Genomic DNA, 7973 nt, shown 5'->3' with positions numbered 1-7973 from the left:
AACCAAATCCAGCAATAGAAATGGCAGACCAGAACAGATTTAGAACATTAGGGACTAACTTGTAGCTTACTTTTGCTTCATTTTGAATTGTATATGCGTGGCAAAAACAAAAACAAATCAACTCTAGTCTTTGATCCTGACATAGACATAACCTTAAGAAGATTGAGAAAAGAGTCTAGAGCAGAAAAAGCCATAGGGAGTGATAGTGAGTTAGAAGCTGTCCATTCTCCAGAATCTCAGAGTAATCCTAGAGTGAAAAGAACACCTACATCTTTGAGACAACTAAATTCAGAAATAGAGATGGCAGAACAAAATAGAATTAGAACATTAGGGTACTATGCAATTCCTAACATGCAAGGTTTTAACTCTTCTATAATCAGGCCAAATATTCAAGCCAACCATTTTGAGATTAAACCTGCCTTGTTACACTTAGTCCAACAAGATCAGTTTTCTGGTGGAAATTCTGATGATCCTAACTTACATATTTCAAATTTTTTACAGCTGTGTGACACCATAAGAATAAATGGGGTTAGTGAAGAAGCCATCAGACTGAGACTATTTCCTTTTTCCTTGAGAGATAGAGCAAAATGCTGGTTACAAGCTCAACCACAAGGAAGCATTACAACTTGGACAGAACTTGTGAACAGGTTTCTAACCAAGTACTTCCCTCCATCCAAAGCTGCTAAACTGAGAGGAGAAATTACATCCTTTGTTCAGCAAGATGGAGAATCATTGTATGAAGCTTGGGAAAGATACAAAGAATTGCTAAGAAGGTGTCCACATCATTGTATTCCAGATTGGATGCAATTGGAAACTTTTTATAATGGGATAATGCAGTAACAAGAACAATGGTTGATGCTGCTGCTGGAGGTTCATTAAATACAAAGTCCTTGGAAGAAGCTCAGAGGATTATTGACATGATGGCATCTTCAATGTATCAGAATTCAAACTCAAGGAATCAAGGAAGAAACTCTGGTCATGAAGCTAAAGTTCTGGAAACTTTTCTTGCACAAAATCAGCTACAAAATCAAATGTTTTCAGAACAATTAGCTGCCTTAACACAACAAATCAACAATTTGCAAACAGGGAGTATGCCTACCAGTCAGCTAAGTTGTGATTTTTGTGGAGGAAACCATGCAAATGGTGCATGTGAGGCATCCACAAGTGAACCACAAGAGCAAGTGAATTATATGAATAATTTTCAGAGACAATAGCCATCATATCCCCCTGGATTTCAATTTTTGAATAATAGAACTCAGCAGTATTCTAATTGGAATAATCAATATTCTGCTGCAAAGAATTCTAATTCAAATTTGCCTTTTTCTAATGCAGGTCCAGTAACACAACAACCTTATTTTCAGAGGAACTCATCCACTCAACCTCAAGGAAATCAGAAATTTTCTAGACCTATGAATGAGAGGTTGACTGAGATGGAAGAAACTATGCTGCAATTCATGAAGGTGACTCAAACAAGCTTCAAAAACCAAGAAGCTTCCATGAAGAAACTAGAGACACAGATTGGACAATTAGCTGAACAACTATCCAGCAGGGATGAATGAAGATTTCCAAGCAATACAGTAATCAATCCTAAAGAGCAATGTCAAGCCATAACTACAAAGAGTGGAGCTGTAGTTGCAAGCCCTAAACCAGCAGAAAAGAAAGTGAATGATGCAGCAGAAAGAAACATTGAACAAGATCTGCAACAAGGAAATTTTAAGCTATTGAAGAAAGACCATTCAGAAGAAAAAGAAAAAGTTCCCATGAATTCTGAAAGGAAAACCAAAAAGCAACTCTTTAAGGAAGCTTGTAAGCCAATAGACCCAGAAAAATACAAGAGGCTGCCCTATCCTCAGAGAGTTCAGAATCCTAAACAAGAGGAACAATTTGAAAGGTTTATGAATGTCCTTAAGAAATTACAAATAAACATTCCTTTTGCAGAAGCTTTGGAGCAAATGCCTTCATATGCAAAGTTCATGAAAGAACTACTTTCCAGAAAAAGGAAGCTAGAGTATGATAAAACAGTACCTTTGACAGAGGAGTGCAGTGCCATTCTCAAGAGAAAGCTTCCTCAAAAGCTGAAAGATCCTGGATCATTTAGCATTCCTTGTGAAATAGGAAACTGCACTGTGGGAAGAGCATTGTGTGACTTGGGAGCAAGCATAAATCTGATGCCATTAGCTGTTCTACAGAAACTTGGCATAGAGGAAGTGAAGCCTACCAACATTACACTAGCTGATAGATCATACACTTATCCATATGGAGTTGTTGAAGATTTATTAGTTAAAGTTGACAAGTTCATTTTTCCTGCAGATTTTGTAATTCTGGACATGGAGGTGGATTCTAACATTCCTTTGATCCTAGGGAGACCATTTCTTGCAACAGGGAGAGCTTTAATAGATGTGCAAAAAGGTGAACTTATGCTTAGAGTTCAAGATGAGAAGGTAATATTTAATGTGTTTGAAGCTTTAAAATATCCAATTGAAGATAGCACATGTATGAAGGTAGATATACTGGATGCTTTCATTACATAACACCATATTAATGAAATTGATGAACTTGCTGTGTTAGAAGAAATAATATCTGCAGGAAGCAACAAATCTGAACTTCTGCATAAAGAATGCATTAAGGAAGTGCAGCAGCAACTAGAAGCTCTGCCAATTCGAAAATCTGCAGAAAATTCAGTGAAGGAGAAGCTAGAAAAGGATGATAAAGAAGAGGAAAAGCAAAGGCTAGAACTGAAACAACTCCCTTCACACCTGCGGTATGCATTTCTGGATGAGAAACATGAAAATCCAGTCATCATCAATAATGAACTTAAGGAAGAACAAGAGGAAAAATTGCTCAGAATTTTGAGAGAACACAAATCTGCAATTAACTGGAGTATTGCAGATCTGAAAGGTATAAATCCCTCATTTTGTAAGCACAGAATTTTAAGCCTGTTGTGCAGCCACAAAGGAGGTTAAACCCAGCCATGAAAGAGGTAGTTAAAAAAGAGGTCATAAAGCTGTTAGATGCAGGAATAATATACCCAATTTCTGACAGCAATTGGGTAAGTCCAGTCCAAGTTGTTCCAAAGAAAGGTGGTATAACAGTTGTACCTAATGAAAAGAATGAACTTGTTCCTACTAGGACTGTGACTGGATGGAGAATGTGCATAGACTATAGGAAATTAAATGATGCAACCAGAAAAGATCATTTCCCACTACCATTTGCAGATCAAATGCTAGAAAGACTTGCTGGACATTCATTTTATTGTTTTCTTGATGGGTATTCAGGATATAATCAAATAGCTGTAGATCCTTTAGATCAAGAGAAAACTGCATTTACATGTCCATTTGGAGTCTTTGCATATAGGAGAATGCCATTTGGTTTGTGTAATGCCCCTGCCACTTTCCAAAGATGCATGCTTTCTATTTTTTCTGATTTGGTAGAAAACATCATAGAAGTGTTCATGGATGATTTCTCTATTTTTAGTGATTCTTTTGATGATTGTTTAGCTAATCTATCCACTGTTTTGCAGAGATGTCAAGACACTAATCTTGTGTTAAATTGGGAAAAGTGCCATTTCATGGTACAAGAAGGCATTGTCCTTGGTCATAAAATTTCAGAGAAAGGAATGGAGGTGGACCAAGCTAAAATAGAAGTCATTAGTAAATTGCCTCCACCTATCAATGTTAAGGGAGTTAGAAGTTTTTTAGGACATGCTGGTTTTTATAGAAGATTCATAAAAGACTTTTCCAAGATTGCTAAACCCTTGAGTAATTTACTTATAAAGGATGCAGATTTCATATTTGATGATAATTGTTTGCATGCATTTTCTGTTTTAAAAGAGAAACTGATTTCTGCACTTATTCTTGCAAAACCAGATTGGAAACTACCTTTTGAACTCATGTGTGATGCAAGTGACAGTGCAGTGGGTGCTGTTTTAGGACAGAGAAAAGATAGGAAATTACATGCTATCTATTATTCAAGCAAAGTGTTAAATCCTGCACAAGTGAATTACACAACAACAGAAAAAGAACTTTTAACTGTTGTATATGCTTTTGATAAGTTCAGATCATATTTAATGGGTTCGAAAGTGATTGTATATACTGATCATGCTGCTCTTAAATATCTCTTGGCAAAACAGGATGCAAAGCCCAGATTATTAAGATGGATTCTACTCCTCCAAGAATTTGAGCTAGAGATCAAAGACAAGAAAGGGAAAGAAAACAGTGTTGCTGACCACCTATCCAGATTACCCTTGGAGAGTTCAACCACTGAATCATTGGAAATAAATGAAGAATTTCCAGATGAAAAGTTGTTCGCAGTGGATAACATACCTTGGTTTGCTGACATTGCAAATTTTAAAGCCACTCAATTCATACCAAAGAGGTTTACTTGGCAGCAAAAGAAGAAGTTCCTACATGACAGCAAATTCTATGTGTGGGAAGACCCATACTTGTTCAAAATTGGAGTAGATGGGTTACTTAGAAGATGCATTCCACAAAGTGAGCAAGCTGAGATATTATGGCATTGTCACAATTCAGAATATGGAGGCCACCATGCAAGTTCAAGAACTGCTGCAAAAGTGTTGCAAGCAGGTTTCTTTTGGCCTACACTCTTCAAAGATGCCAAAAGGTATGTAGAAAACTGTGACAAATGTCAAAGAACTGGAAATATCTCAAGAAGACATGAGCTGCCATTAACCAACATCTTAGAAGTGGAACTATTTGATGTATGGGGGATTGATTTCATGGGACCATTTCCCCCATCATTTTCACACGAATACATTCTAGTGGCAGTGGATTATGTGTCTAAATGGGTAGAAGCAATTCCCACCAGATCAAATGATGCAAAGGTAGTGATTTCTTTTATAAGAAAGAACATTTTTTCAAGATTTGGTGTGCCTAGAGTGCTAATAAGTGATGGAGGTACTCACTTCTGCAACAAGTATCTTGAAGCTGTATTAATGAAATATGGTGTGAAGCATAAGGTTGCTACTCCATACCATCCACAAACAAGTGGACAAGTGGAGGTCTCAAATAGAGAAATCAAACAAATTCTAGAGAAAGTAGTGAACAGCTCAAGGAAGGATTGGTCAAAGAGGCTGGATGATTCACTGTGGGCATACAGAACTGCTTTTAAAACTCCAATTGGTATGTCTCCATATCAGTTAGTATTTGGAAAGGCCTGTCACCTACCCCTAGAGTTGGAACATAGAGCATATTGGACTACAAAATGGCTTAATTTCGATCTGTCAAATGCTGGAAGGAAGAGAGTTCTGCAGCTGCATGAATTGGAGGAATTCAGACAGCAAGCATATGAGAATGCAAAGTTGTACAAAGAAAGAACCAAGAGAATCCATGACAAATTCATTCTGCAAAAAGATTTCAGACCTGGCCAGCAAGTGCTGTTATTCAATTCAAGATTAAAATTGTTCCCAGGGAAATTGAAATCTAGATGGTCTGGACCATTTTTAATAAAGGAGACCTCTCTCTTTGGAGCAATTCTTATAGAAGATCAGAAAACAGGAAGGGAATTCAACGTCAATGGCCAAAGATTGAAGATCTATCATGGAGAAGGGTTTACAAGAAACATATCATGCTTGAAATTGGTTCCTCTTGAGTGAGGAACAACTAATGTCAAGCTAGTGACATTAAAGAAGCGCTTTGTGAGAGGCAACTCACATTTCTAACCCAGTTTAAGCTTTCTATAGTGTTTTTAGAATTTTGCATACTATTGTTCTGTAAATTTCTGATATGCTGCAAGAATTCTACACAAATATTGCTGAATCTGAGTTTCTGAGATGCATTTGTTTGCTTAATATGAGAATTGATGAGGTGAATGTGTAGTTAAGAGTTTAAGATTCTGTATAATATGATTTTACCAATATCTGGAAGTTTCTGCATAATGTATAAGAATATTCTGCTGAATCTGATTTTCTGAGGCACAATTGAGATACTTGAACTGAGATTCAATGTGAATAGTGTGTATTTGATGGATTCAAGAGTGAAAATTTAATTAATTGAGGTTTTAGAGGTATTTGATTAATGAGAGGAGTCACTTTATTGTAGAAAAGAAGCTACGCAGAGAATGCAATTTGAGGTTTTCTGCTGGAACAATCACTTTTACTGATAAAAGTGATCACGCAGAGACAGATGGGAAAATGAACTCTCTGGAACGCTTCCTTTTTCTTTCAAGAGTGACTACGCACAGGTAAGTAAAATTCTAATATCTCTGTGTTAGTACTTTTATTGAAAAAAGTTATCACTTTGCTCAGCAATAGTGATAACGCGCGCCTCACCCTTAAAAAAATCACTCTCTGGAACATTCACTCTTTTGAATAATAGTGATTACGCTGGGATCAATTAATTTTACAACGTTCATTTCTTTTAAAAAAAAAATTGTCACGTGCCCAGCGTAACCATATATAATCCCTAACCTGAGCACGCACACACACTTTTCATGCTTGAAACTTCATCTCTGTCTAAGTTTTCTCTGCAAATCTCACTCTCTGTGTGCGTCGACCTAGAATCAACCAGCATTTCTCATTCAATACTACATCTTCCTGCAAGGTACACTTACTCTCATCCCTCTGTAACTGTAGCTAGGGTTTTCTGTGTTTAAAAACTTAGAAAAATGTAGAATAAGGTACTGAGGCACTGTAGGAGCAATACACTGAAGAAGTCTTCCCTGTCATTTATGGAGCATTTGAATCTGCATTGTACATATTTGAATAAAAGTTCTGCAAAAATTGGGATGACCTAAAAAAAAAAAAAGAATTCAGTGAAAAGTTGTTTGAGCTAAGACTGTTGAATGAGATTAATTGCAACCATACACTGCATGTAATGCAATCGAATGTTAGGAAAATACCAGGACAAGTAATTCTGCACTACTGTGATGGAATAACTTTTTGCTGAGAATGATTGGGTTGCAAATTATGTTTGAAAATTGGTTGAAACTTGAAAATATTGCTCTGCGCTACCCTAATTTTTAATGATAGTGAACACATCTTGAATTTTCAGCTTAAGAGTATCTAAATTTCTCTGAATGTGATGAATTGATGTTGAGCATCTATTCTGTGCATATGTATAATACATGTTCTGACAGCAAACTTAATTTCAAATTCTGAGGCTAGTTGGTTCAAAATAGAATGGATAATACTTCAGATAGCTGTTCTCTATCATGTATGTTAGTTTGATGGGATAGTTGAAATTACATTGCATTATATGAACCACATTTCTGCAGAATCTGAACTGATAGCAACAAAACTTTCTGAAACTGTGGAATTGAAAATTAGAATACATAGATGTGCTGAAATTGAGTTAGACATTAAATTGGGACTATCTGAAATGCATACTTGATTGCAAAAATGAATACAACTTGGGAATTTTGGCTGTCAGCGAAAAATTAGTTTGAAATTTTGGCCAAGGCATGTAATTATCTTTCTGCGTTACCCTGTTAATTGATAAGAGTGTGCACTCTGAAATTCTACTGTTAGATTTTGCATGTTTTGAATAAGTTGTGCAATTGAGTGTTGGTTCTATTAGCAGATTGCATGATGAGAAGTATTAGAAAATTTTAATTTCTGCAAACTGCTTGCTTAAATTTTCTGCAGTATAGGATGATTCTTGATTCTAAAATTTTTAACTGACAATTACTCCTTCAATGCAGAAAATTCCAAAATGGTTAGGACTTCATTCAACACACCTGTGGGTCCTCCTAAGAAGAAGCAAGCTGCATCTTCTACCACACCTAAGAAGAAGCGAGCTGCATATTCCATGACCCCAACAAGAAGATCCAGCAGAAATCTCCAAGCTGCAACATCAAAAAGGGCCAGAACTGATGGTGTCTCAGGCTCTTCACCTATTCAGATATCTGAACCCTCACCTTCTCCCTCACCTCAGACAAGATCATCTGCACCTACATCTTCACCCCCACCTTTTCCACCACCTTTAACCAGATCTCCTGCACCTGCACCCTCACCTACA

General features: G+C 36.6%; 1 non-coding gene across 1 annotated transcript; it reads right to left on the bottom strand.

The window, feature by feature from the left end:
• Positions 1–684: 684 nt before the first annotated feature.
• On the bottom strand, positions 685–791 carry LOC113870571. Its single transcript, XR_003505592.1, has one exon. It is a non-coding gene; the product is annotated as a small nucleolar RNA R71 (small nucleolar RNA).
• Positions 792–7973: the final 7182 nt, after the last annotated feature.

The sequence above is a fragment of the Abrus precatorius genome, unplaced genomic scaffold, assembly GCF_003935025.1.
Source record: "Abrus precatorius isolate BTA unplaced genomic scaffold, Abrus_2018 Scaffold6, whole genome shotgun sequence".
NCBI classification, from domain to species: Eukaryota; Viridiplantae; Streptophyta; class Magnoliopsida; order Fabales; family Fabaceae; genus Abrus; species Abrus precatorius.
The sequence above is the reverse complement of the archived record's forward strand: the minus strand, read 5'-3'. Positions and strand labels throughout refer to the sequence as shown.